General features: G+C 45.1%; 2 long non-coding RNA genes across 3 annotated transcripts; one reads left to right on the plus strand and one right to left on the minus strand.

Moving 5' to 3' along the window:
• Positions 1-250: 250 nt before the first annotated feature.
• Positions 251-15,077, minus strand: LOC128805091 (uncharacterized). 2 transcript variants are annotated; one of them, XR_008436279.1, is made up of 3 exons: positions 14,990-15,077; positions 6,152-6,265; positions 251-977 (listed from the first exon to the last, which is right to left on the minus strand). It is a non-coding gene; the product is annotated as an uncharacterized LOC128805091 (long non-coding RNA). The 2 variants fall into 2 exon arrangements; XR_008436278.1 differs by lacking the exon at positions 14,990-15,077 and having other exon boundaries at positions 6,152-6,331.
• A 1,854-nt stretch (positions 15,078-16,931) lies between these two features.
• On the plus strand, positions 16,932-18,927 carry LOC128805576 (uncharacterized). The gene is made up of 4 exons (XR_008436485.1): positions 16,932-16,984; positions 17,582-17,678; positions 17,900-17,994; positions 18,589-18,927. It is a non-coding gene; the product is annotated as an uncharacterized LOC128805576 (long non-coding RNA).
• Positions 18,928-27,804: the final 8,877 nt, after the last annotated feature.

The raw sequence follows: 27,804 nt of genomic DNA on the forward strand, positions 1-27,804 counted from the left end.
GTTACCCAGAAAAGCTGAAGATAGATTTGGATCCTGTTGAAAGCCGCTGTTTTGTAACAAGCCAGAACCAACCCTTTTGGCTTCAAATAAAACCACCCTCCATTCCACTTAAAACAGGTTCAGTAAATGACCTGTGACCAAAAACAAAACCAAGTACTAAAAGCTGGATAAAACTGCCTACCTCACCTCCAAATTAAATGAATCTGACCTGCATACCATGCACAACAAAGCATTCCTAGAACTCCACAACTCATGAACGTATCAAAAAAAGGCATTTATTAAAAAACAGTCCATTTGAAACCACTCTAATGGTGAGTTTTTCCTGAAGAGGATTCGTCTTCGTTCCCAGGTCATGCCATGCCCATGGAACTACAGCATCTTCCTCATATACCATGTTGTCTCTCCGCAGTGCAGTCAGACTCCAGCATGAAAAACACCTCACCCCATATCTCTGGGGAGTGCTAAAAGGAAAGCAACTCCCCCAGAAGCAATGGGTCTGCCTCCTCAGGACTGGTCTGTGAGGCAGAAACTCCCCACAGCAAGCTCCTGGAGTTGACTCTGGGATCCCTCATTGGGGTGGCGCTGGTCCAGAGAGGGCAGAGCTGTCCCTCGGCTGCCCTTCCCCATGAGCCGAGTTAGGTGGCCCAGCTGCTGCGCGGCCCCCGCTCTCAACACATGTTGTCTACAGATGCCTAAAAGAAAGCTGGGCTGTGCTATGCCTAATTCCCAGGCCTTGCCTCAAGCAGCCAAGGCAGCCACACCACAACACTTTCAAAATAGCAGTCTGGTGTCAGCCTTTGTGCTGAAAAAACACCTTTGCCTGGGACAAAAAGCCTCCAGGGTTCCACCAGCCTCCACCTTTGGGTGTTCCTGGTTCAGCACAGTGCTCCCATCATACTTAGGAAAAGACACAGGATTTGGCTGGCCACTGGTGCAACTGGATCCAGCAGTGTCTTCTCATCTAAAATCTTCTTTTCCTGGAAAAGATACTGCCTTTTTAAAAAGTTTTTTTCCTTCCCCTGGCTTTGTAAGTAATCATGTTCTTCACTCTCTGCTATCTTGGCACCTTCCAAGCAAAATCCAACACTGAGGAACAGATCTCTTTTTTTTCAAATAACAAATGGAAATACATTTTTTGCTGCAGCCTTCCAATCCACACAGGCGACACTGTCAAAATGCTCTGAACTTTTTTTGGAAGCAGCAGATGACTACAGCTGGTTAGCACAATTATAGCCGTTGTGTAATGCTTGGATCCTCTGTCGTTTCATTCATTCTATTCATCAAACTCTGCATCAGGCTGTGGGGGAAGATCTGCCTGATGGTAAATTTACATTTTTTCCTATGTTGCTGTTATTTCTCATAGTTAAAGGGACACTGGCAAGTGACACATCACTTTTTAAATGTCATTTCAGAAGTTGTTTATCCTGTAATCTACAATATCCTCTTAGAAGCCAGAAGAACAGAGAACTTGAGAAATTTGGCATTTCCTCACTCTTGTATATTGATTTTTTTTTTTTTTTTTTTTTTTTTTTTTTTTTTTTTTTTTTTTAACTGTGGGCTGGAAGAAGCTCAGACACATTCTACTTACAGTGGTTCACAGTGGACTTAAGGACAGAGGCCACCAATTTTCACAGCGCTCCCAGAGGTACGTAAGTATTATTTGAAAACTATCCCACTTTCACAGACAGGAGGGAAAGAGTCCTGGCAGAGATGGGGTGGGAGCTGTGCCAAGTTTTGTATAGCAGCACCTCTGACCCAACCAGGGAGCTTGGAGAATAAAGAACCTTCCCTAAAAAAAAAAGCTTCCAAAATGACTGTCCACCCAGGAGAATGAGCAAGCCCTCCTTGTCCTGCCATCACAGTCACAGCCACCATGGCCCTGCAGAGGAGCAACCAGGATGGCCCCTGTCCCTGCAGGGTGTCCAAGTCCCACCAACAATGGGAAAAAGGAGTACAAAGCTGACCTCTGTCCCTCATTTTATCCATTATTATAGCAGGCCAAGGTGCTGAATTTTAGTACTTGCATGCATAATTTTTTTAATAGTTTGCAATATGATCTACATTATATCAATATGGGATCAAAATAACAAAATGGGCACTGATGTTGATATAGATTTTTTATTCAATAAAACCTCCATTGTGTTTGAGCTTTCATGTTTATTCTTCAAGCTAGAAAACCAAACTCTGTTGAAAACTTTTTGTTTGCCATTCTCAAAATGAAGGGTTCAGGGAAATTTTGCGGACTTTTTTGTCTCTCAAGGCTTTTACAGGAAAACTGGAGAACTATATGAAAAAAGTGGATTTCTAAAAGGATTTTTATACTGATATAACAAATGAAGTAGAAAAAAAATAATAATGGGAAGGCATTGAAGGAAGAAAAAGGGAAGGAATATAGTTTTCAGATGCTGTTCCCTCCGTTTCTTCCTCTTTTTGGTCTTCCTATATTAAAAATAAACAAGTAACCAAAAATAAAATAGAAATGTTTGAGCTTTTGTAGCTCCCCTCTGCATGATTTTCATTTATTGTTCCTTTTCTTCCCCTCCATTGTTCAATTCGTAGGACCGTATACTTAAATTCATTTGGTCAATTAAATTAGTGAGAACAGCAGAGTTTCATTAGGCTGGGTCAGAACATGAGTGTCAGGGCTCCCACACATCCTGGGAAGGGACAGAAGGAGAGTGTCACCCAGCAGCAGCCTCTAAGGGACCCACTAGCCCCAGATGCCCCTGCAGACCCAAGATTCATCTTGTGCCATGTGAAGCAGCCATCCCAAGCAGTGACAAGTTGTCGCCAGCAGTGTCCCTGGGTTCCACTGCAATAAAGATTATTTATGCACCATGGCTGCTAAGTGCTACTAAACACAAAAACAAATGACACTATAGTCTCAGACCACTAAATTTGTCTCTCCGCTGTACGTATCCTTTGCTTTCCCTTTGGCTGCCTTCTCACTAGCTGTAAATTGCATAATTCATTCTCTCCGTTGTTTTATAGTTTTGTGGTGAAATTCAGATTTATCATCATTAAATATTGTTATCACTGTTTACACAATGACGCAAACTGTCTGAAATGTGTCTCAGACTCAACACTGACATCTAACCTCAGGAGAAGATGGGACTCTCCAGATCAACACAGACCCAGCCTACAAGCCAAGTAATTGGGATGAAATTGGAGAAAGCTATTGTAATCCAGGACATTGGGAGTGAGGGTCATTACGTGTTTAATTCTGCTTCTCCAAAGTGCAATGCACAGCTTGTCAAGAAACAAGCCACTTACGGCTTTTAATATTAGTTAGCAAGGATTATTTTTTTTCCCTTGAAACACATATAAACTGAAGATATTGTACAATAAGATGGGACTGTGTCCAACAGGGGGGCAAAAGACTCATTTCTCCTCTGCTTTCTATCTTTTTCTCAAACTCTGGTAGAATTCCAAACTAGAAACCTTTCCATTTTGCATGGTTATTTCATGGCCTGGGTGCTGGGGATCTGCTCTCTGTGCTCCAGGACCTGCCATCCCCCAGATTCAAAACCTAAGAAAGACACTGGTGTGGGGCCATGTGCTGGTAACCCCCAGACCAAAGACCACAACACGCTGGGGTGATGGGACACTGGTTTGCAGGGTGAGAGGAACACACTGCTCCCTCTGACATTCACTGCATGTCTTGCTGGACTGGTGTGACCTGCAGGACACTGCATTTAGCCCCACTTAAGTCACAGCACAGATTAGCAGGTCACCAGGAAAGCTGTGAAGTGCTGGGCCGTCAATCTCTCAGGACTGGCCCTGCCTTGGCTGGTTCATAATAATGTCATCATGAAAGATTAAGATGTTGCAGCTCGGCGAAAAGCAGCAATAGTGCAATAAATCCCTCTGCTGGGGCATTTCCTCTGGCTGGTTGTCTGTGCTGCCATTTCAGGCTGCTCTGAAATTAATTTCAACATTCTTGTAGGCACTTATCTCACCAAAGTGAGATTTCCTGGGAATCATCAGGGAAGGAACGAAGACAGAAGAAATACAGCTAAACCCCGGCACTTAAGACCTGAGCCCTCTCTTGTTAATGCTCTTCGTGTAAATCAGGAGGAATTCCACTTTCATCGAGGGAATTATGCCAGTGATATACTGTTAGTGAGAAGAGACTCAGGTGTGAGTCCTTTTAGTTGGGCTTCCTCTATTCATTTTTACAAAAGGAGCTCCTGATTCTGTAGATGGCTGTGCTCAGCTTTTGGGTATCAGAAATCTCGGGGGTAGAGACATGGGATAAGAAGCACAATTGCTGCATCCTGAGATTTTATCCTGTATACTAAAGTTTCAGAATCCAACATTAGTCAATTCAGAGGGAAATTACAGTCAGAGTCACAGGCAAGTACTAGCTCAAAAATGCTTAAAAAACACGTTCTTTGATGCAATTAACTGCAGATTGGATCTCCTTTCTGTTGAGGGAAGTTATTTTTTCCTCACTTTCCAACAAGTAAAGTTGAGGCCTGAAGTCTAATGCAGCTTAAAAAAAATGATGGTTTGCTGTATCTAGCAAAAAAAAAATTGATGAGGTCTGAATTTGGGGGAAGGAATAGTGCAGGGCAACAGATACAGAACAAAATGCCATGGTGGAGACAGCCATCCCACAGGGCAACAAATAGGGAACAAAATGCCATGGCAGAGGAAGCCATCCCGCAGTGAATACAACCAGCTGGGTGTCTGGATGCTTTGTAAAATTTTATTGTGAAATGCACAGATGATGAGCACAGCTGCAAAACATCAGGAGTGTTTATCATGATCTCCCAGAGTGTTCTGGGTGTGTTCCCCTTTGACACTATTTATGTAGGCTTAACCTAAGCCGATTTCAATGGAGACATCAAAATTGTTTCAAGGTGCATCCTATTATACACAGGATAAGCTTGTGGCTTAAGGTTTCTCTCCCCTGTCTTATGTGGTGTTTATCAGCATGCAAAGGACAACTGAATGAAGAAGTAGCTGATAGCATCTGACTAACTGGCTGCTGTTGCTGAAGCAAATAAAAGATGTTTCTGGCACTCACACAAGCATTAAAAAGGGGATTAAGCAGATTTTTGGGATGGAATTCAGGCTGAAAAAAAAGGCTGTAATCCATCCTTCTAAGCCTAAACATTACAACAATCTTAAAGCAAAGGGCCTGACTCTTCCCAGCATTATTTGTTTTACCTGAATTTGCGTCCTTCCCAGTGACATGCTGGTGTGCTGTGAGAATAGCACAGCCAAGAATCAGATTCCTCCCCATGATGTGCTTCACCTGCTTTTGTTCCCAAAGGTTTATCATGACCACCTGCATCCCATAACATACAATAATCCTCTAATTTTTTCAGACAGTTCACAGGCATAAATGTTGTCACAACTGGGGCATAAACCTGTTATACTATAGAGGAGGAGATAATGTAGAAGCCTGTTCCAAATTTCCTCAGATATCTTGCTAAAAAAAAAAAAATTGTGTGGTTTATACTTCCTGATTTTGACAAGCAGTGAAAGCATCAAAACACTCCAAAGGAAGCTGATTTTGTAAGTTCCAGGTCATGGCAGGGAGAGAAAGGTAGCAAGAATATTGGGCGAGAATAGGTACAGACAGCTACCTACCCAAAGAGCGGTTTCACAGCAACACTTCAAGAAGTAACTTAGGAAATGTTGTTGTTAGAAAATGAAATTACACAATTATTAACTTTGTTATACTTCAGTAAAATCTCTGGAAGGAAAATAAAAGTAATTATACCACAATATTAATCTTATCAGCAATCCCTCCTCTCCCACACTAAGACCTCGTGACAGATTTACTTAGTCTTCATTAAGCATTTTCAAACAGTTCATTGCTAACAGTGTCTGCTATAACTGTGAAATCCCTGTAGCACTCTCACAGCAGCAGTGCCAGATTTTAAGAGTGAGGGAGTACTGGGACAGACACTGTTTGTAATCTCCAACCCAGGTCTCAAAGCTCTTCAGATTGAGCTGTTTACATTGTATTCAGGCAGATTTTTTTCCCCTCTGAGATTCACAAATTTCTTAACAGAAGTCACAACACCTGGGTTATTTTTTTAGGAGCTAAAGTACAGAGTACAAAAAAAGATTTACTAAAATCTCTTTGTTAGAAAGCTGGGGTTAGAAACTGAAACTTCTAAATGCAGTCTCCTACCTAATCAGCAGAGAAAACAATTTCCTGGACCTATAAAATGAAGCTTCTATCTCATTCTTTTAGGGTTGCCCAGAGAAGGAATTTCAGCTTTTCTGGTCCTGAGAATCGTCTTTTCTGCAGGAAAAAAACATATTCCCTTCAAACCATCTCAGCTCAGGAAGTTGCCATAGGTATGACAGCGTTGGGTTACAGGCCAGCCCTTTGTGAGGCAGGTGCTTTGTGCAAATTCCATTGATGACAATGGACTTCAGGTGAGAGAAATCTTTGCCTCTCCTTGCTGTCAGCTTGCAGTGCTGATCACAGACCAGTAAAGAGCTAAAGGCAGTCCCTGGGTTTGTGTCAAAACCTCTTAATAACCAGGCTGAAAAAGTTGCAGTGGAGGAGGCTTATTTTTTGTAACCTCACTACTAATATTTTATCTTTCTGTCTTTGCAAAGTTGTTTTTACAAAACCAGGTATTGGCTAGATTCCAGCAGGACTTATCACAAATCAAATTTTGCATTTATTTGTGCTTTTGTTGTTGGAAAGGAGGAGGTTTTATTAATAGCAGTGCTAATGTTCATATCTGGAATTCACTTCTGGATAGAGAAACTCCTGTGCCAGCATTCAGCCAGGAGTGAACTTTATGGTCATGTTATCAACTCTGAAAACAGGAGATTAAGCAACAGCCACTGAAGTGGTAACAGATTTTTAACTCTATCAGAATCAGCTGCCCACCCCTCTGCATTGTTTCCCTGTCGTATCAATCTCTCATACTTGAAGGTTTCCCCAATGAAAGAGAACCACCGTGTAGCATTATTTGTAAAACAGCTCTGTCATGAAACCTGATAGTGCATGAACCCAACCTGATAATTTATGAACTCACAGCTAAGCAAGAAACAGTTCCCCTGCAGCCCAGAGAAAATATACTGTAACATGTTAAATCTCCTTTTTAAATGTAAAATCATATTGCCATTCAGGTTTGTGGCTTTTTAAAATGTGGTTGTGCTCAGAGAAGTGACTAGAAAAATGGCACACTTTTAATCAATGGATCTGCTGTCTTCTGCAGGAAATTTGAATCAGATATGTTTCATTTACAGACAAAAATAATACCTTGTTTTTGTATTTTCTACTCTGCTGGCAGCATAGAAACTATACAGCCCTGGGAAAAGTAGCCAAATCTCCTCTGGTTCACGCACCATCACCAGCACAGGCAATTAATTTTAACCACTGAGTTTTGATTGCCTGTGCAAAGAGATTATGTTGATTTTCATATCTAGGGCTGGATTTACCGAGCTACTGGCTAGAAATACTGGGCCACTTTTTCCAGCAGTAGTCAGATCCCTCAACTGCAGCTGGAAATGTGACCCTTCATTTTCTCCTTGCTTGCCCACTTTGAGCAGGGACCTCTTCTCAGTGGTGACCACACCACACAACACACAGATTTGGAACTGGCACGTGTCTCTGCACAGGAGGAGGAATAACACCCCTGGACCAGCAGTGTACCCACCCTGGCCTCACTGCCACTAGCTGTGTGAGAAAATGTCATGCTTGGGATCTCAGGTACCCAACAGGGTATGAACCCCTGGCTCACCTCAGCTGCAAAATGAAATATGTCCTCGTGCACCACCAAGACATCTCGCTGGTAGATCATCTAGGTGGCAAATACTGAGTTAAAATATGTCTCCAGCCACCAGCAACTTCACAAAGTGACCACTAGTCCAATTCATTCTGTGTGGACATGGAATCAGTACTAAGCAGGGCTGGGTAACCCTCTCAACCCATGCCATCCCTCCTGCTGACACAGCCTTGCCATCACACCTCGGCTGTGATACATCTGTCACACATCCAGCTATTCTCAGAAGGATTTAGCCAACAGGTGGGCTGAGCTGCCAGTGTGTTTCATCTGGTCCTGGTTCATTTTTTTTTTACAGTTCCAAAGCAACTCAAAATGAAATTATCCTTTCAAAACAGTTTCCAGATTAAAAGATCTTCTAGCTGCAAATGAAAGCCACACTGTCACCCAACAAGCCAGCTGTTTGTTTGCAGCACTGGAAATAAGTGTGCTGGAAGACAACAAGAAAGCTTTCAAGTCAGTCTATTGTTGACTGCAAGAGATGATGAAGCTCCAATTGCATCACATTTTCCAGCTAAACCAAAGCAGGAAGCTCCCATCCTGATGGCCTCAGTTACAGGAAGGGCAGTTCTGCATTAAAAATTCACATTTGCCACAAGCAAATACTCTCTACTCATGGTATTTTGCATGGAGAAGATGGTGAGTTGGCTCTGCAAAGCTGAACATTAGCTTTCACCCTTCCAGTGAGGCTGAAGAATGGTGTCAGTGCTTGCCAAACACCTTTGCCAACCAGAAGAGTTTCTTCAATTACTGTGTAAGGTAAATATCTGTGTGGATTCACTCTCATGGGCTGTGATTGATCACTAAATTAAGATCCTTTACAAAACATTAAACCTGTAACTGAATTTTCCCTTTCTGATTTCATGCAGAGTTTGACATTAAACACAACTCTCTTAGGTAGCTAACTCCACTTGTCCCTGATATTTCATTATGACAAATGGGGTGTATTTCCATCACTTATCATAAGAGCAACACTGCAGCCAAGCAAGTGTTAGCTTATTTATTGTCAGCCAGGGGATAGATGGTCTTAAGTGCCTCCTTAATCAAAGGGATGATTCCTTAACAAAGTCTCGTCTCACAGATGAAGTGTACGTCTTCAGTCTTTGTCCATCACTCTATCAAATTTTGTCAATCAATCACATTGATTGTGGTCATGTGCAAAATGAGTTTGTTCTGGCTGATCCAAATACAGCAACAAAACAATATCAATCTTTAGTTTTCTCTCTTGAGAGCATTGTTGGTGTGATTTTCCTCCATTGATCTGATAGGCCCAGAAGTGACCAGGTGGTCCATCCTCCCTCTTACTGCACGGCCCTTCCTCATGGATCTGCTGTGTTTGCAGGGAGAAGGTGGGCTCAGTGGGGCAATCACACATGAGAAACCTGGACCAGACTAGACTGACAGAGCTGGGTCTGTGAGCTGGGTCCTCCCCCACCTCTCCTCCATCCGCACCCTGCTGTCCTGGAACTGGCTTTGAAACAGCAATGGAATTGCATCTTCACACTACAGAATTTTGACCAAACTCAAGGGATACACTTCTCTAGTAAAGGGCTTTCCCAATATTTCCTGCAATAAGGAGCCCACAGGCAGCCCTGGCTGGCCAGGGGAGCTGCATTAGCAGCGCTGCCACCAGCACCCCGATAAGGCCCGACCTGGTGTTGTTTGTACTTCTTAGTCACCTTTATTTGTTTAAGAGGCCAGACAAGGCCAACATTTGTGATGCCTTGTTTATTCTGTGGCTTTCACTGGAGCATATTAAACTCATCATTACTTCATATAAGCCCAAGATAGGCATTTTTTTGCTGGCAAGTGTTGACAGTAAGTAACAGACACACTGCCACAAGGTAACATGTTTATATACTGGTGCGAATGCCTGCTGGATTTTATTCCTGTAAAACTATCACAGATAAAGAAGCTACTATCAGATAAGTGACTATAATAAATGGCCACAATTAGTGCTCTGCTGATGAGACTACTCGGTGGTCTCTCTCTGCTCTGTTTTAGACAAACCCCAGGCCCAGCTTGCTTAGTATAAATGGAGACAAGAACCATGTAAAATAACATCAGCTTCTTTTGATTTCTGGGGGTGTTTTCCCAAAATACCACTGCTAACTGAATTGAAATCTCCTTCTATTTATCTTCAGAGAACATAAAAATGGGAAAATCAAGTCAGAAATAAAATGAAGATGTTCATTTATGTACACAAACAGACACGTACACTGTCTCCTTGCATGTTTCCCTTTCTTTTAGGACTTTGGGTTGCACTGTGGGATTTGGTCCCAGCTGGCATTAGTGCTCATAGCCTTTCTGTTTGATGCCACTGGAAATAACTTTAAGAGTCAGGGGGTTGGAGAGGCACCAACCTGAATCTGCTTGCACCCCACCGGACCCTGCTGCTGCCACACCCAAGTGTGGAGTGAGAGATGCCCAGGACATTTCCATTCTCCAGCAACATGTCCTCTCAGGACATGGGAGGGACCAGGGTCTTCCCTGCTCTCCTCATGCTCCTGGGAGCTCGCTGAACCAGCACAGGCACTGCAGGGGAGGCAGTGCCACCACAGTGCAAATCTGAATGCAGCCATCTCCACCCCAACACCCCTGGGGACAGATGCTGTCTGCTCTCAGACCTGTTTCAAGCCTTGGTAGCAGTCCAGAGGGCCTGATACACCTGAAGAGGTCTGCTTGTGGTCTGTGTATATTTGTGTTCATGCAGCACTTAGTGCCTCTCTAAGTCAGTGGATCAAGTCCCACCATGAGACATTTCTCCAGATGCAATCCTTTCCATTGAACAGCCAAAGTCCTCCACAAAACACCCACTATCACATACAAGATACCAATCCTCTTCTCACCTTTGCCAACAAGAGAATACAAGAATTACAATAAGAGAAGCAGTGCCACCCCAGAGCTGCACAGAGCCAAGCCCCAGCCAGAACCAAGGTCCACATCTTTCCTGTACCTCACTGGTAAAAAACATTCACTCCTGAGCCATTCTCAAGGGCTGTAGTAGTGATAAGGAGCTGTTGTATCAGTTTCAGTCCCACCCTAATTCTCTTCCCTCGCCTGTAGATTAAGCTCATGCTGCTTCATGAAGTCTTCTTACAGTCACAGTTCTAAAGACACCTCCGTGGTCATCTCATTGCAGCCAGTTCTCAAAAATGAGAGCCTATAAGTTAGGTACTTTTGGTACTTAAAATGCATTTATACTCCTGCACAGTATCATCATGTATTTACAACTGACTGCTTCTCCATATAGACAGGTATGTGTTTATGTACATACATGTCCAAACTCCAACACACACATGGATATCTGCATGAATGTGCTGAAAGAGATTTCCCACATACTTTTGCTGTCATTAAAATAATGCTGATAATAGAAAAGCTCAAAGGGATTGCTTGTGAAACACAGACTGTCATCCTCTTGAGTTATTTTTCATCTGTAACTACACATTTTGTTCATGTAGTATCAAAATGGCACCATCCAGCACAGCCTCCTGAGGATGTCTCTGGATCTATCTTCAACCCCCTCCTGAAATGTGATGACTTCTTCAAAACCAAATAGTGGGAAAGGCTCTTCCATGAAATCATGCTCCTACTGAGTCTTATACTTCTACTGGATTTAATATTTCTTAGTAAGAGATCTTGCATTGAATGGTAGAGGAACCCACAGGCGCTGCATCCCAGGAATTAAGTGCTTGTGCACAGTAGGATTTATGGTAGTTCTTTGTATTCCTGTTGCCAGAATATCTCATCAACTCACAAACATTATGCAGGCATCAGTGTGTTTACCTTTTCACGAGCTTAAAGCTGATTTATTTGACCTCTGAAAAGCAGGATAATAGTCCTTGTGGAAAACTCCATGGAGTCCAGATTAAAGGAAGACTGTCGAGTAGTTTAAGCCCCAAATTTGAACTACCTTTGACTATCATAATTTGACTACAGTGTTCACTTAATTCTCTTGAAACCAGTACATGGTTTGTGCCCATCTTTCCAATTTATATATGTGTGTTTCTGTAGATTTTTGCATGCATAAAGCCCTGAGAATTCCCAGTGAAGTGACTCAGGTGAGACAGCACATTACAATAAGTTGCTACAGAGTAAACATTGCTCTAAGACACCACAAAAAACCCATGTGGGGCTTTGTACCTCAAAGGCAATGATTCCTGGTAAATTGGTATTACAATGGTAATAATTTCCTTAGAGAATGCACGGTCTTAGGGCAGAGGAAATAATTTCTCTCCGTGATTTGTCTTTATAGGTTGTTTTGCATTTGTGAGTGGGCTGTGGGCATGAGACAGAAATCTCCTCTGCATTAGCTGTTTATGTTAATTTACAATCTTCACATCAAAAACAAAACAAATGGGGAAAATCATCTGGAAAAAATTAATTAATTTTCCCCCATCCTGGCCCAGGCCTGGATTGCATGCCAATAGACATGGAAAGTTAACAGGCCCATTTATTTCCCAGTATCAATTTCACCCGTGACAAATGAGCCACAGTTACTCACATGCAACCCTAAATCTACTTATCTGCAGCACCAAATCTCATTCAAAGTACCCAGAGGTATTACCAGCCTCCAGGTGCTTAAATAGATCATCTCCAACCACCAATTCCATTGAATGCACTTTTAAAGACTGAGGACTTGGATCCATAAATGAGTGATGTACTGAGGGAAAGGAAGCAGGGTCCCCTGGCAAGTGAAGACACAGGTAGCCAGTCGTGCTAAATGAGCACTTCACACAAAACCCCTCGAGGCTGTCCTGCCTGCTGTGTGCCTGTGTGGAGTACTGTCAAGGTTACGAGCTCACAACAGGAGTTTCATACATGTGTGCCTCATGCCAAGCCCTCCTATTTCCATGGAGAAAGAAAATGACTTCTGTAATCAGAAGAAGACCTCATTCTTAGATGAAATCTTTCCTGAAATTACCTGCACTGTTTAGATCCTGAAGATCTTCCTTCAGTCACAAAAAGAAAATGGTTTGACTTAATCAGGAAAGTGCCTGATATTTCGCACTCACTATTTTACTGGCATTATTAGTCCCAATAATTATATAGGAATTATCAGGTATACTAATCCTTTCAAAAATATCTGAAACTACTGGAAAAGTGGATATTTTTATGGAATCGAGTAGGACAGATATGCAAGATGATGGGGGAGAAGGGGAAGATATTTCCAAGTAATAGAGCAAAAAAGCTTTACTTTTCATTTCTCCTTTCCCTGTTGTGGTCATTCCAGTTTTTAAATCTTGTACATAAGTATTTCTGAGTCAGCATTCTGCAAAGCCATGTTTTTGTAAATTAAACAGCTATCAAATATAGCTCCAGAAATTAAAATAGCTATTGAGTTCCTCTAAAAATGCTTCCTTAAATGACAGTTCAGGAAAACATCATTCACCTTAATGGGGAACCACTGCAATGGAGCAAGAAGCAACTTGGAAGCAGAAGCAGCGAAGACGGGAAGACGGGTTCAAGTTCCCCCTCATATTTTCTTAGGAAGAAAAACTATCTTTTCATAAGTAGCTCACACACAATCCCAGCCAGGTCCACATAGGTTTAGACAGGACTTGGTTCAACCTCTCCCCTCTTCTCTTGTATTTATGTTCAAAAAAAGCCCTAGGAAAAAAGTGTGTTTGGCAAAGGTGTACACATATATATCTTAAGACACAGAGAGAACTGTATTAATGTTGGTGGCTGGGTTGATTTGTGCGTGCAGGGGCTGGGAAAGGATCCCTACACTCATATCTGTTTCCTGACTCTTCACTGTAACTTACTGAAGGTTGCAGCCCTGTTTGAACCCAGAGCTAATTCACAATACACCACAAAATGTAATGATATATTCCATTGCACGGGTACAGTAAAGTCACTGTTTAATACCCTGCCCTAATTTCAGGATTTTAAAAAGGATGGCCAGAGAGGTGAAAAAGAGGTGTCTTTTTCATGCACATGCCAGGTCAACCAGGGGAGGTGAAGTGCCTGTTTCTCAGCACCAGCCTGGGGTAAACTGTTCTGTTGGCTTTGATTCTTGGCCTGGATTTATACCAAGAAGTGTTTCAAGTCAGTCAAATGTCCACACAGATTGCAAATATGACTGGGTTTAAACAATAAAAATGTGTCTACAATATTTGTTTGTGCCCCAGAAACTCCACACATTAAAAAAAAAAAAAAAAAAAAAAAAAAAAAGACAGCCTTTTACAGTCTGGACCTTGGTGGCTGATTTATTCGCTTTCCTGTTTTCATCAACATGTTCAAGTTGCTAAAAACCCACCCTGCTAAGCCTAATGTGTCTGGCATTCATCTTCACCTCAGTACCATCTGCAATAACATGCAACAGATTCCTGATCTACAGCTGTAATACCTCTCCAGGAGTATCTGCCAGTAAAAAAATAATATAAAACAAAAAGAAAAGGAAAGGATGAGGAGGATGAGCCTGCCTCCAGCTTGGGACAATTCCTTGGTCCTATTTTCCTTGATAATCACAGTAAGCTGTTGTACTTTCATTTTCTTTTGGGGAGGGTGAAGGGGTTTCTGTTTTAATGAGCTCATAACCTGGCAAATTACAGCGGTTTTTCCAGTTCCTGTGGGAAGTATCTGTTCTTTTTATTTCTGCAATAGTGAAATTAAGCTGTGAGAATTGGGCAAACAGATAGAAAACTGTTCTATGATCACTTGCCCCAGTGAAGTTCTTATGTTCAGTGATATTTCCTTTCTACAGCTTCTTCTCCATTCCAGTCCTGGTGGAAGTACCATTTTGCTGGCAGTAACAGGAGGGAAAAGGGCAATTTTGGTTTGTATGCCTGTGAATGAGCAGCTGAAGTACCATTCACCCTATAACATTCACACTCAAAAATCTTCTTAGAGCTTTCTTAAGGGGACCAAAACCCTGACCCAGAGTCATGTCTTCCAGAGGAACTGCTGCAGGCTGCCAAGGAGGGGGGTAGAAAAGCAGGGTGAGTTATTAAACAACCCCTCCCTTATACTATCCTGCCTCTAATAACTTCTAAGCCTTCCCATGCCTGATGTGTTCACATCCTTGGTGTCCTTGAGTGAATTTCTGACATAAATTTCTTGTCTCCTCTTGAGTTTCGTTATCTTCTAGCATCCACTAAACCCTTGGAAAGGCTTCCCCTTTTTCTGGCCTTCACCCTGGTTCCTTTTAGTTCCATTTGAAGGCCCCTTGGTTGTGCACAGAAATGTGTGTCTGTCTCTGTCCTTTCTCATTTCTGTACCTGAGTGGTAGCACTGAAGTGTAGCTTTAGTCAGGCTCAGATGATCTTCAAGCCTTCCCAGAGGCACAAATCGCAAGGGAGAGGATGGCAGCTACACCATGGGAGACAAGTGAACCCTGTGTGTGTGCCCCACAGGCTGTGAGCTCACAGCTGGCTGTAGAATCACTTCTAAGTAAGAAAATTGCAGGCATTTGGCCTCATGCACAGATATCCTGCAAACAGAAGAAGGAACTGCAATCTCTGAAAGTATTATGCTGTGAGTAGTTCTGTATGCAGGTCCATTAGCAACAAACATGTTGAAGGAAGTTATTATTGTGGTAATTTTATTGACAGAGCTGGAAAATCCCTTTGTATCACTTCTCTCATTCTCTTCACTTTTTCCTTTGTTCTGCATACACACAGAAGTACCTCTCCTAATTTGGGCTCTCCAGGCTAAGGCAAGCAATATAAGAACTGCAATGACTAAAACGGTGCAAAAGAGTTGACAACCAAAAAATCCCTCAGGAGCAATTACTTTCATACCTTTACTAAAAAAAAAAAAAAAAAAAAGGCAAGCATTCTTGGAAGGAAAGGTGTGAAAAAATATTTAATAGGCGACAGGAGAGCTTCAGTTGTAAAATATCAAGAGCTCATCTCAGTGGAGCTTGCTGACATCTTAAGGGACATTATTGCATGGGAAAGAAAGAGTGGGAATCCATTTTAGCCAAATTTGAAAGGGAGCATCAGTACCATTTACTCTCATTTCTGACTTTATCATCATGAAAGCTACCTGCTGAGATGTGGTTAGATTCCCTTTGGGACATTTGTAGTAAATATGAGTCTAAATATAGGTGGTGATTGGGATATTCAGTGCCTTGGCATTTACCCGGGAATGTGTGTTGCAGCAGAGGTTTTGGCCACACCGAAAAGCTGACAAAGTCCAGGACCAAAGAATCACATTTTTTAGGTGGAGAGTTCCTTACTGTTCCTCTAACAGTATAGGAGTAGATGGAACTAGATAGGTAGAAAATTGCTCTACAAAATCAAAGATACTGATTTGGAATAGAAGCATTTCACACAGAAAGTGCCAGGGGCATCTGGTAAACAGCCTGAAACTGGATAGCTGAACTTGGACTGCAACACTTGGGGATAAAGTTGGTGACAATGAGTTTTTTAACAGAATTGAGAACAATTTGGATTTTTGAGCACTATGAGATCTGATGAAAAGCACCAGGAGGGAGCCGAGTGTACAATTATTGTTATTATTAAAAGCAATATTACAACACTGATATTATGAACAAATCAGCAGATGGCAAATGCCTTTCAGTGAAGGCAAAGGTAAAGTAATGTGTCTGGTAGCAAGGAGGGAAGCTAATGATTATGTGCTAAATGAAACAGCCATTCAGCATGCTGGTCAGGAAAAAACATTTGGGAGTCATTGTGGAAAAAACATGGAAGCCATTAGCGTGGTTCAGAATAGCAGAAAAGGTAAAAGCAAGAGAGGCTGTGTTGTTCCTGCATGATGCTCTGGCTGGGTTCCCTATTTCTGAGCTCTCCTTGTGTTGTGGATGTATTCACATTGACCACAAAAGCAGAGGTCCCATTCAGCTGGACAAGGTGTCCCTGTACCCAGAAAGAGAGTCCCTACTCTAAGGCATTTAGGATCAAAATCTCAAAATGCCAGAAGTACTGAAGGGAGAATCCCTGGTTGTCCCCCTGGGGGCACAGGGCCCTCTTGGCTATCCAAAGCCAGAGGAGGAAAGCCCTTCTGTCTTCAGCATTCTGGGAAAGGCAAACCAGCCAAGGCAGCCAGCAGGACCAGGCAGAGGTCACAGCTCAGCACCTCCAGGCTCTCCCTGCCCATGGGGTGAGAGGGCAGGATGCTGTCTCACACCACCCCAGCCAGCAGGTTGAGGTCACAGTTGCCATGACCTGAGCTCGCACCCTCCCAGAGCCACGTGGAGCTGCTTTGCCAGGGATGGATACTTCATTTCTGAGCCAAGCCTGTGGAAAGGGGTGAGTGAAGCTCCTCTCCTTATCCTCAGTGGAAAGCAGGACACAGGGCTGAAGTTGGACAGGAAGGAGGTAACAGTGAGAGAATCCAAAAGTTGATTTTAGCTGTGTGATGGGGATTATCTGCACAGCATTCAAAGAATACAAAACAGGGCTTCATTTGTTATAAGATGACACAACTGCTCCAGCTCTAGCTGCCCACAGCTTCCCCCACTTCAGCAGCAATTTCTGTCAAGCCTTTCTGACTGTCAGGGCCAGACCCAAGCTATTAGCACAGAAGTAGATGATGGCTTTTGTTTGCTTTTCTCCTGATCCTTTTTTTTTTTTTTTTACCTAGTGTGCTCTACTGCTAAACTCCAAGAGTTTAAGCTTTGCTCATTTAAAAACAGAAAGGTCTGAGTCCAGTCATCTTTTAGTGATTTGCTTGCAGCCAGTTTTCCCACAAAAATAAGCAAACTGGAGAAAGGAGTCAGAGCCTAAGCCCTTTATGGGAGATTGATTGTAAAGCTGGTGGCAACATGACAAGCTGATTTGTGGTGGCTCCTCAGAGCTTGTTTGAACTGTAAACCTCAGTCACATTTATTTATTGTATCAATACAGGTTTGTCACAACCAGCCTGAACATAAATGCTGCTATCTCATGCCCTGACCATGGAATGCCAGGCATGGGGAGGGCACAAGAATGTGTCTGTGTGTGGGTATGTGTGCATTCATATCTCTGAGACACACTGTGCATAGCCTCTTGGCCCCAGTTATCCTCTCCCCTGTTCCAGTGCACGCTGGATCGGGAGCTTGGCTTGCTGCCATATTTGGTGATGCCAAAACTTTCCATGAAACACCAGCCTGAGGCTTCGTGGCTCCTTCACAGAGACCTGGACCCCTTTGTGAGGCTTAATTCACTCACTGTCATCTTTTCCAGTGATAGCTGCAGCAGCTGTTTCTTCTTCCTCCATAGCATGTGGGTTGCCAGAAAGCCTGAGGGGCCCACCAGCCAATTTCCATACTTGGATCTAGGTCTGTATCTGCATTATATTTTCTTGAAAAAGTAGTCATATAGTGGGTCTCTCTACCTTCTACACAAATGTGATTTAATGTCTTCCTCAGCAGCACTGAGCTCATCTGCTATAACATGGAATTGTAAGAAGGATTGGCTCTTCACTCATTAATGTAATCACTTTAGAGTAGTTGATATGTCCTATACACAGCTTATGGTGTAGAGTTTTATGGTGTATTCCTTCACCTCCATATAAGTCTAAACTGGGCATAAAAGACTGCCACTTACTGAAGAAAATTATATTAATATTGCTGAAACTAGGACACAAATTGATTTTCATAGCAATGAATAAATAAATGCCTTGGCACAAGTCCTACTTTTCTTGCACAGAAAAATGCAGATAAAAGGGAAATTCTATACCCTTCCACCACCTCTTTCTTATCTTTTACTCTGACCTTTTACTCTTTCCTTCCTTCCCTCATCAGCTGTGATCAGAACCGTAATATTAATAATGCTAAAAGCATTGCAAGCCTCTTGCTGGTACCTGGATTCACTGGCTAAACGTTCTGTGAGTCCAGTGACAGTTTTGGAAATGTTTTTGCCATATTTTTCAGAGACATCAGCCCACTAGGAAAATTAATAACGTTGAGAAGCAGGACTGTGCTGTACCTACCTCGAGTACCAGAGAGCACCACTGAGGCAGACTCTGGCGCTGAGTAAAGCTTGTCTAGACACAAAATTAGATTGGGTTAAAAAGACTTCTGTATTCCTGCTCTCTTCTGTTTATATGGCTCATATCAACACAGTATTTTAGTATGTGATGTCTATTTATATATTTAAGAGTTGTTAAACTTCTGTGCAAAGCACTGTCTGGATATTTTTATTTTAGTTTAAAAGTGAGTCAAAATACAGTTATATGTGTAGCATGATTTAAGACTACCAGGGCTTTCCAGTGCAAAAGACAAAATCCAAAACTGCTTGTTGAGAAATTGTGGATGTCCTTCTTCTGGAAGTGTTCAAGGCCAGGTTTGGTGAGGCTTTGGGCCACCTGGTCTAGTGGGAGGTGTTCTTATTCATGTCAGGAAGGTTGGAACTAGGGAACCTCTCTCTTTAAGGGCCCTTCCAACCCAAACCATTTTATAATACTTACATAGACCCACCTTGCCCATAGCCACGAGGTCCTCCCTTCATCTGAATTATGCATCCCACAAGGAGTCCTTCACAGTAGGACAGGATTATAAACACTTGCAGGGTAATTTCCAGCAAGGCTACAGTAGGAACAAATTTGCCAGAGCTGGAAAAATGAATCTGTCATCACAAGATCAGTACTTGCAAGTAAAAGTGTTCAAGTTTAGCTTACGAAATTGTTTGCCTTGGCTTCAAGTCTGTCACTTTTAATGGATATTTTGTATTTCAGAAGCATAGAAGTGAAGGAGTATGTACTTCCATCAATATTTCAACAACCTCTGGCTTTGGAAATATCTCAAACAGCCCATCTCTCCACTTTTTTTGCTGTGCATATGTAAAAAATGGCATGATGTCTGCTATTTCAACAGGTGGCTTCTCGCTGTAATGTGCTCCATGTGCTGCACAGGTCTGCGTTGTGCTCCTGCAGTCGGGCACCTCCGTGAGCAAAGTAAGCTCAGCTCTCACACAATAATGTTGACAATGCAATGCAAAAGTCAAAGTTTTGAAAAAACAGTGCCAAGCAAACAGATCCACACTGGAAATAAAAAACAAATACAGCAGCTGAAAGCCAGATTCGTTACACATGCCTGAGTAAGAACAAACTGAATCTGTTAGTCAGCAAAGGGCAGTTACAAGGAATTGTCTCTCAGGAGCTCCGCACTCTGCCATGGATGAGAACATTTTACCTCAGTCAAGCACGGGATGCCCATCCGTTTCCATATAGCATTCCCAGGTAGTAAGAGAAAATTAAATCAATCACGAGATTCATAATAAAAAGTAAGCATGTATCACTTCATTATCACTACCTCTCTCAGTTAACAGTGTCTCATTGAGGATTACAGGGACAGAGTTATTGCCTCAGATGAACCTTCTTCAGAATCCTCTGAGGCATTTCAGATCTCACTCTTCAAGGGACAAAACAAATCTGAGAGGAAAAAAACTGCTCCCAGAAATACTCATTTACAGAAGGTGCCTCCTGCCTTTTAGCAAGGCTGTTTTGAGGGGAGCAGTTCAGCCTTCTGTCAGAAGCAGTCTCCAATTCATGTTTGAAGGCATTAACTCTGCCCTAGCTGAATCCAAGACAAGAATTTTGGGCACCAAACACCTCTGAATCATTTCTTGCGCACAGCTGGTTAGTACCAAGGCAAAAACTTTCACTGCACTAGAGATGAGCTTAGAAAAGCCAAAGCTGAAAATAATTCAACATTCCAGTGCAACAGCAGATTAAATAATTGCTCAAGAAAATGCATGCAAGGCCCATTATTGGTACACAGGAACATTTTAGGAATACTTTAGTTAACTGCCTTTAAAAAAAGACAACTATGGATGAAAAATACCCACTTAGCATTTCTTTCCTACAAGGAGCAACCTAGGCTTTCATTTGACTCATTTTTCTGATTACTATTCTACACCACCCTTTTTAAACAATGTCATTCAAGGGATCTTACCTGCTGTGCTTTGTGTAAACTGCCTTTAAAATATTACATCATGCTAAAATTTCTTTTTGAAAAGTCTAAAATTTATTAAAACAACCTAGTCTTTTTTACTACCAGCAGGCTTAGTGCTATCGCTTTTCCTTTTTGCTCTGATTCTTTTTCTGCCTCATGGTTATAGAGATAGTAGAACTGGCAAAAAAATGGGGACAAATTTAAGCCCAAGTAAACCTTGTTAATGATGCATCAGATCAGTGAAATTTAGGCCTGGAATTGAGACTTCCCCAGCAGAAAAGCCCTAATTTTTATCACTGCCTTTCACAGCACGGATCTTGACATAGGCTTCCATCACTGCCAGCTCCTGGGTTGCTGGTATGGGTGAGTCTCACCACAGGGGCAGAGGTCCACACAAAGCACAGATCTCCACAGTAGGTTTGCCTCAACCTTTACAAAGGGAGGCAAAGAGCTCTCGGTGTTTCTTAGGACCAGTCTTGATGTGCCCAGTTTGAACAATGGGATCTTTGTGAGGTTGCGCTGCTGGCTGGGTCAGTTCCCATCCAACCACATTGTGCTGTCAACCACTGCCAGTACTGGACTAAAAAGAACAGGGGCTGTACTGAAATTTGGCCCAGGAGGGACAGTGAGGGTTTAGTTTGAAGGGGCACTGACCAAAGGAGAGCTAGACAGCACTCAAGGCTTCAGCAGCTCATCAGCTCCTGGCATGGAGAGCACTCCAATCACACCTACCCTATTGTTCATGGGGATGGAGAGCCACCATGCTGCGATCCATGCACTGCCAGGGTCTTCTGGCCTGCATCTGCGCCAACATCAGCCAAAGGGAATCCTAAAATAGCACCTTGCAAATTTGAGTGGGAAGAGGGGAAGGGAAAGTCTGATTACCTTTGAGATAAATGTCCCTTTGATATCAAATTCCCTACCTCATGGCAGCAGCCTGCTGGTCTCTGGGGTTCAGTATGACCCCAGAGTGGGTGGGCAGTGGGTCACTAAATGGTGCATAGTAACCCTGCCAGTGGGTGCATGGGCTGGAGAACAGTTCCTTTCCAATGATAAGGCTGTGGGCCAGACCTGGGGCTCATCCATGGAAGCGTGGAGTGCTCCAGTGACACGGGCCAGCTTAGGAGCTCATGCATTTCAGAAACACACTAAATAAATAAGCGGACCCATGATCAGTAACCACTGCTTCTGTAGGAAATCTACGCAATGAAAAAGTCATCAGCCCTACCTTTTTTTATCCATTCCTCTCATTCCTCAACTTGAATTTCTTTCCAAGTTGTGCTTTCCCACTCCTCAGCCCCCCGCCTTCAAATGTCTGTTTCCTTCAGAGTTGCAACCATGGCCACCAGCAAGGAAGAAAAAGCTGATACACAACTCTCACTATTCCACAGTTTTCTCTAGGGAGATTTAGAAAGGTCCCCAATGCAAAGAAAAATTAAATCAGCAGGTAGGAAGACAGATGCAAAGTGAAACTCAAGATGCTGAAAAGCTGCTTTTCTCCAGAGGTCCTACTCTTCCCTCTGTCCAGAAGACAGGAAAGAGCAGACTGTTCATGACAGAGGAGAGAAAACTTCTGGGGGTCTTTAGGGGGAACTCAGTCAAAGAAATTATTTTCCCACAGACCATAGCTGAACAAACCTTAATGGCTTTTTCCTGATTGAAGAATAAACCAACTATTAATTTATGACTTGAAGTGTATATAACAGCCTTCCAAATGTTTTCCAGTTCTGCCCATACTGATGCCCATGTCTTTTCTGTTTTGGTTTGGTTCTCGCCAGCTAACTTAGCTAATGGGCTAAATATACCTCATGAAGCTGCATCTTAAAAAAAAAAAAAAAATTAAATGGCTAATTAAAAACAAGGGCCAGCATAATGTTACATGTGTGTGCATAGAGAAGCACCCGTATTAGAGATGAAGCATAAGCACGTGGTGGGCTGGAGGGAAGGTGTTTGCACGGGGAAGGCAAGGGCCCCTGAACAGGTCGCTAGTGAGGGGACAATCCTGCTCGGCATGAGCAGTGACAGTGCAGAGGAGCTGCTGGGTGACGCGAGCACACACGGCATCGCTGCCGGGACATCCTGCTCGCTGGACTTCTGCGGAACTGATAAACGGCTCTGGATAGCTTTGTTTGTTTAAACAAAAGCCGACGTTTTAACAGCAATAAAGGGCAGGCTAAATAATTCACTGGGCCGACGAGTGTGACCCCTGAGATTACGGGCTGCGTTTCAGAAACTGAACCCCACGGCACCTTGGTTTGTATACATTCCCTGTTTGGGTAGACGGGATAAATTGTAAAATTAGATGGCAATATTAGCATCTTTCCTTCGCTTCCCCTCGCCGAAGGAAAACTGCAGAGGGAACACTGCTCAAGCATTTCCTTTATGCTCGTAAGTAAATCGTGAAACATCAGGGAATGAGACAGGTTTATGGCTTTCCAGTAAAATGCGATACAACTCACAGACACTGAGTGATTTCACAGTTACCTTCCCAAGTGCGGCAAAGAGAACAACAAGAAGGGGGAAAAAAACTCAACACCGTTTGCCTCTTGCTGTTGAAGGCTGGCAATGAGGTTGCAGGGAAAAATAACGTTTGTGATTTTCGAGCCGACCGCCTATGGACAGAAATACCAGCAGTAATGAAGCCACGGGACATTTTAAGCAATTTATTAGAGGATTGGGCTCAAAAGACTGAGCGCCGCCACCAAATTTTTTTTTTTTTAAAATTATGGGATCATTGCTGTTTCAAAGTCAGGGCTGTGGGTGGGGCTTATGTTTTCGTGATGCCTTTGGCAGCCCCCGCCCGTCCCGTGCGCTACTGCAGTGTGTTAGGGAACAATTAAACTGTTTTCTCCGAAGCAGTCCGTGCCCTCGGCGGGGGCGGGGAGAGAGGTGCAGAGCCCGGGGGAGAGCGAAGCCACCACGGGTAGATCTCTACCTTGTCCCTGGGCAGAGCCCGGCTGCCTGATGCCGGACCTCCCCCTCCCCGCCCGCCCCAATATCATCCCTCTTCCAGGCGGAGACTTCAACGCCCCTTACACCTCTGAGGCTATAAAGAAGACTCTCGGAATACAATAAAATACATAAATTCACCTCTTTTCTCGCACCTCCCCCACCCGGGCCTGTGGGAAGAGGGGGAAGGTGGAGCAACCTTCCACGATCATCCACTTTAAAATGCAAGTGGACTCGCCCGCATGCTCCCTTCGGAGTACGCCCGGGCGAGAACTCTCACGGGTCCCACTCCAAACGCCGCTGTGAGGTGCCTTTCCATCTTTCCCGGCTCAACATCTCCGGTGCTGCGCCCAGCGCTCCCTGTTTTCAGGTTTGGGAGAGGTTCCCGACGCCTTCAACAAGGGAGAAGAGAGAGGGACCCAAGGGGAGTCCTGAAGGTCAGCGGGCACCCTGTGGGTTGGCAGCCCGGTGGCACCTCCGAGCCCGGCTCCTCTCGGCGAGCATCGCGCTTTTAATCTGCCTCCCGCCCGCTCCAACCTTTACGGCTAAACAAGTTCACAGTTTACACACAGTAAAACGTCGATATTGCGCTTAATGGTTGCGGGGGAAAGGGTCTTCGCAGGGATCCTCATAAAAACCCTTTATTTAGTTTCGAGCATTTTCTTGTAATCAATAAAAGTTGTCTGTTATCTCCCGACGCATTTAGCGGAGAAGTTTATTGCCTGCCGGACGGATTAAGGGCGAGACAGGAGTGCACCATACATGGAAGGGACTCCCGAGTCCCTAAATCCGAGCCTCGGATTCATAAAATATAACCATCCATTACGTTGCCGATATCTGGAGCCAGCAAATATACACAGACCATAAATTGTCGCCGGCGGGGTGCGGGCCGGCCGCGGGCGCGGGGGCTCCGCCCGCCCGCATTCCTGCCCGCGCCGGGGGGGCGCCGGGGGGGTCCCCGGCCCATCCATCACCTCCGTTATGACTCTGCGATGCAGCAAATGGGTTGTGTAAAGAGGCAGCGTTTGACAAGGTGGCATGGTTATCCTGTCCAAATGATGCATAATATTAGTATTAGGGCTTAGATCATCGCATGCTTTTAAAATCATCACCGCTAACTAGGGCTGCGGGGGGGGGGGGGGGGGAAGATTCCTGGGGGCTGCAGGGGGCAAAAGTTTCCATGTAGATAATGATTATAGATGGTGGGATTTATGGGGAGGGGTGCGCGCACAAATAAACAGGTCTACTGTAGCGGAGAGAGGAGCCCGATCCCGCCGGGGCCGCGGGGCCGCCCCCCAGCCCGCTCCGCCCCCGGTGGGTTGCGGGGGCGAGGGATGGCGGGGGTCCGAGCAATCCACAGCTCTGGAGAGGGCGTCAGGACCTTTCCCACCTCCACCCCATCCCAGACAACATTCCCAAAGCTTTGAGGATAAAGTAGAGGACTTCTCACCCGCCGGCAGCAGTCACTGACAGTGGTGGGTGCGGGCGGGAGGGGACTCTCCCGGGATGGGGAAGGGGCCACTTGAGGCGGACGATCCCCATTAAGATTTGTCCTTGAAAATACAATGCTGTGAAGCGAACGGTACTGGATGTATTATGTTCTAGAGAACTGAAGAACTACAGTAAAAAGGGAAGCCGTACAGAGTCAAGCCCGAGGCAGAACCAAGCTTCATATCATCCCTGTTACACCACTGGTAAAAATACCATGTCCCGAGCTGTGCTGAAAGGCTGTAGCCATAAGAAGGGGATGTTGTATCAGCTGCAGTCTAACCCCTTTTCTCCTCATCAACAGCCCATTTTTGTAGACTAAGCTCACACTGCTTCATCAAGTCATCTTACAGTCACTGTCCTAGGCATCTCTGTTAGGATCCAGACAGGAATCGTTATGGCCAGGAATTAAACATGCCTGTAATATAGGCACTTTTGCCAAAAAGGTCTTTTAAAGGCATTGATACCCTCGCACAGTCTAGTCATTTACACAGACAGGTATTTACAGTGAACTGCTTTTACATATAAATATGCGTGTATGGATGGACATGTCCATACTCCAATACATACGTACGGATTTCTGTATGAATGCGCTGAAAAAGAGAATCCCGACGTACTTCTACTGTCCTTAAAATAATAATGATAATAGAAAAGCTCAAATGGATTGCTTGTAAAACACAGGTTGTAATTCCCTCGAGTTATTTTTCATCTGCAACTACACGTTTTGTTTATGTGGTGTCAAAAGACAATGACAAGGCTTAGGGTCAGGTCTTGGGCTCGTCCATGGAAGCGTGGAGCGCTCTAGCGACGCGGGCCAGCTTGGGAGCTCATGCATTTTAGAATCGTACTGGGATGTTTTCGAGGAGACGGACCGGCTCCATGCCGCGTCCCATCCTGCTTCTTCTTGCTTTCCATGGCTACGTTCAGGCACGATCTCGGGGGTCAGGTGGAGCTGGGGTCTGTCCCGGTCCCGCACGGGTCAGAGCCCTTTGTAGCCGGGCTTAAATGGGCCAAGGCCGGGCGGGCTCCGGGTTAGGGGGTGAGGGGAGGACCGGAGTGCATCTTCATTTCGTATCGATTCTGACCCTTCGCCTCGGGGCCGGCACCAGGGCACAGCCCGTGGAGTGGTTCGGCAAAGCCCGGTGACAACGGTGCCGTGAGGAGGATAAAATGCCCGCTCGACGTGATTTATCAGCCGTGTCTGACCCCTGAATACTTGACTTACACGGCTGGTGACACATTACCCGGGAAATGAGGCTGGGGTGATTTGTGTGTGTGTGTCTGTGAGAGCGTGTCACTTCCCCACCGACCCCTCTTTTAGACTGCTGGGCAAGAAACCCTCCAACCTCTCTGTTCTCTTCACCATCCCCATCCTTTCATCACCCCCATGCTGCCATGCAGGTGACAGACCAAGCAGACAGGGCTGCTCCCGAGCAGCCATCTCTTCTCGTGGCCGAGGAAAGGAACTGGTCATCGCGAGGAGGCGGGAAGAACAGGCGATGGCACGAAGGCCGGGAGAGATGGCCTGGGACCAGGAATAACTGGAGGGGTGTGATGGCTAGAAACCTTTGATTTGGGGTTTGCCCGGAGAACGGGGGTGGAGGAGGGTGGCCCGGGTTTTTTAAGGCAAGCAGAAATTTGATTATAGCGTACGACGGAGCTCTGTGATTTGCGGTGAACGGATTTCATTAGCTACGGCCGCTTGAGTCTCGGAAAAGCTGCTTAGAACCGCGGGGCCGGGAATGAAGCTGACCCCGAGGGCGGGTGGCGAAAGGGGTTCGGTCGTGGCGCCGGTTCTCTGGGCCGGGGAGAACCACGGCGGCTCCGGGCTGCTGCGGGAGCGGGGCTGGCACGGCCGGCCACTAACCCTGCCGCTCCCCTTTTCTCCGCGATCGGCCCCGTGGCCGACAGGGACTGCCCCGGCGGACAGGGACAGCCCTGGCCCCCGTGCTTGCTTTCCGCAGGGGGTGTGTGGGTCACAGGGCTCCTTTCGCCCCACCTGCCCTCCTGTCACCTGCCGCAGCCGTCATCGCGGCGAGAGGAGAGAGTTTGGCTCTGCTCGCTCCGTGTTCAGCTGCGGCGTTACCACTTTTGCTGAAGATGACGATGGTGGGTGGTGGAGGCAGCAGCGGGCAGGAGGTGCCCGGAGCGGCCGCGCAGCCCGGCCCGGCCCGTCGGAGGCTGTCGGGCTGCCTGGCGGGCCGCCGGCGCTGTAGTGGGATCGGCTCTGATTGCCGTCAACGAATGTCACCGGCAGAAGGAAAAACAAAAGCTGCCTCCAAAGATCGCGGAGCAGAATTTGGCAAGGCTCCTAAAGACACCAATTAGCAAAGGCTAAACCCATTAATGAAGTGGCGGCACTCTGGTTTCAGCAGATCAGAGTGCCTGTATCTGCAGCAGAGCCCCGCTTCCCTCCAGCCGGGACCTCACAGCAAACCTCCACATCAATAATACACTTAATGGATCTCATTAGGGCTGGGGCCGCGAGTCCCGGCCTGGGAGCGGCGGAGATGAGGGGAGCAGGAGGGCAGTGCTCCCCGCGCCGCGCCGGGACGGACCCGGTTCCCTCGAGGGGCGATGGACGGCGGGGCCGCCGCTCCCTCCGCGGGTCCTGAGCTCGGGGCTCTGCACGAAACGCATTTATAGGCGGCTCTTTTCAAGATAAGCGAGACCTTGGCATCGCCTCACCGGGCTCGCCAACCCACACACCTCCCCTTATAATCAGAGCCACCTCTGCCCGCCCAGCCACGACATCCG

Source organism: Vidua macroura, chromosome 3, assembly GCF_024509145.1.
Source record: "Vidua macroura isolate BioBank_ID:100142 chromosome 3, ASM2450914v1, whole genome shotgun sequence".
NCBI classification, from domain to species: domain Eukaryota; kingdom Metazoa; phylum Chordata; class Aves; order Passeriformes; family Viduidae; genus Vidua; species Vidua macroura.